The 2,490-nt window shown below is 37.8% G+C and overlaps 1 pseudogene; it reads left to right on the top strand.

Moving 5' to 3' along the window:
• Nucleotides 1-735: 735 nt before the first annotated feature.
• The window catches only part of LOC138151209 (craniofacial development protein 2-like), an 18,452-nt pseudogene continuing 16,697 nt past the window's right edge, over nucleotides 736-2,490 (top strand).

The following is a 2,490-nucleotide window of genomic DNA, read 5'->3' as shown; positions in this document are numbered from 1 at the left end:
CTCTGTCTCTCTCTGTCTCTCTCTGTCTCTGTCTCTCTCTCTCTCTCTGTCTCTCTCTGTCTCTCTCTCTCTCTGTCTCTCACACACACACACACACACACACACATCCCTTTATGACTACACATATCAGAGCAACAGGAGACAAAGGAGGAAAACCTAAGAGAAGTGAAGATTATTTGTGATATGATTGGTAAAAGAAAGATAAATGTCAGATCAGAATATGAAAGAAACAAGACATGCAGTTTTAAAGGGTTTTAATCAGAGTCTACTGAATATATATCTATATCTATATATGTGTATATGTATCATGTATATATCCATACATACATAGAAAATGTATACACATGCATATATATTTACATTATATATATATATAATATATGTGATATTTCTCTCTCTAAATTGCGTGTGTGTGTGTGTGTCTTGTAATCGTCTCCTCTCAGACATCCCTTCTTCTCTAGCTTTTTTGGAACAGGACCCTCTCTTGGTTCTTCTCCAAACTGTTCAATTAGGTCCCTTTTATTCTTCTTTGCTGGATCATCACTCATATTTGTGCTTGTACCTCTAATGGCAAGCAAAGTAGTACTTTGTTGCTTGTTTCAGATATTTAAGTGCCTTTGAGTCTTTTGTTTGTATCAAGCCTTTGATTGTATAAAGAGTCTTTGTTGGAAACAGTATATAGTCCTAAGGAAGTTTGAAGACCTTCCCTGCCCTTAATAGGTCTAACATAATCACATGGAGCCCACGGTGGAAAAGATCAGAACAAGAAGGGTGGAACAGGAAGTTGCAGAGCACAGAAAAGCTCGAGCAGAGGTGGGAGCAGGCAAAACTGAGAGAGAGAATGCTTGTGATATCTTCACTCTGTAGCACTCTGTTGTCCTGTCAGGCAGAAGCTTTGTCTCCTGTTCTATCACACAGAAGCACATTGTTGTTCTTAGTTAGAAGTCCTGAAAGAGGACTCTACAGCTGCTACAGAAGTCCTGAAAGAAGACTTTACTGTTGATTTATGTTTGATTTCTCAGACAGAAGCCTTGTCAGTTGATTTGTGTTACTTTGTCAGACAGAAAGCAAATTGAGATGATAATTTCAGTATTGTGTGTAAATACTGTAGTTTCTCTGTTAAGCTTAATGTGTGTAAATATTTTTGTAGCCCTGTTAAGCTTTGTTTTCCTAGAAACAGAAGCTATAAAGGGCTTGGAGTGAAGCTATCTCCGTGAGCTGAGATACTGAACCAGAGTAAAGAGCTGCCTACATGTGAATCTAGGCAAGAGTTGGGTGAATTCAGGCAAGAGCTGGGAGCAGTCAACCCATGGAGGAGGAGCCATGGGGTTTGGAAGCCAGCCTCAAGTCAAGATAAAAAAGGATTTTATTTGGGTACTCTGTATTAACTGATGAGATTGTGACTTACTGTGATCTAGGGATGTGGGGAGCCAAGGAGGCCTGATTCAGGACTTAGATAAGAATCTTAATAGTGTGCTTTTAAAATAAGAGCTCTTTGAAATGTGGCTTTTTTGTTAAGCTTGCTCCTGAGTTCTTTGTTATGGGTTACACTTAAAAGGATGTTACTTGGGTTCTGAGATCAATAGGCTCTACCCAAAGACTTTAGTTGTTGAGAGCCAAAATATTTGATTCTTAGGTGGTTGGCTCCTATGCAAATGTCCTCAATGATTGTGGCTTTGGCTTCTGCCTTGAAGCCTGCTCTGGAGAGCATCCCTTGTTATACAACTGAATATGAAAGCAGTTAACTGACTCTTCCTAAGACTTTTTGGTTCCTAGATAACAAAGTCTTATCAAATTATCTATTCTGTGCTACTTCCAGGATATAACAGACTAACATAATGATAAGAATACTTGAGTCCTATTCCTTTGTCTCATTTGCTCTATAAAAACCTTGTACTAAGAATAAATAAATGGAGTTCATAGTTTTTCTTTCAACTACCCACATGGTCTGGTCATTTCTTATTCAAATTTCTGATCATGTTTAGTGCTGGACACTGAGCAGCCCATGGCATCGGGGTGGATGGTGTTTGTACTTTCTGTTACCCCTTAAGGATGAATCACTTAAGGATGATTGGAAGTCAGCTTGGGGTCAAGATGAAAGAAGACTTTACATAGACAGAGTGTATTGACTGAAGAGATTGTGACTTACTGCGACATAGTAGTGGGATGTTAAAGACCATGTGACCACCTTAGTAATAAGTTGTTATGTTATATTGTTATGAATGTTATACTTTAGTCTCTTGAATGTCATGCTTTGGTTAATTGATGAATAAAGAGTTCACTATACTATGCAATTAGATCTTTAAAGTTATTCACACCAGCACCACTCAGGAGAGCTGCCGTAAGTGACTTTACAGAAAGGTGTTCTTATCTATCCTGGGTGCTCTTATCTTCATATAAATAAATAAATGAATGAATAAATAAATGAATGAATGAATGAATGGATAGATAGATAGATAGATAGATAGATAGATAGATAGATAGATAGAT

This window comes from Petaurus breviceps, unplaced genomic scaffold (assembly GCF_028583685.1).
Source record: "Petaurus breviceps papuanus isolate PSGF00001 unplaced genomic scaffold, PetGlider_PUasm1.0 90895, whole genome shotgun sequence".
NCBI classification, from domain to species: Eukaryota; Metazoa; Chordata; class Mammalia; order Diprotodontia; family Petauridae; genus Petaurus; species Petaurus breviceps.
This window is presented reverse-complemented; position numbering and strand designations above follow the sequence as displayed.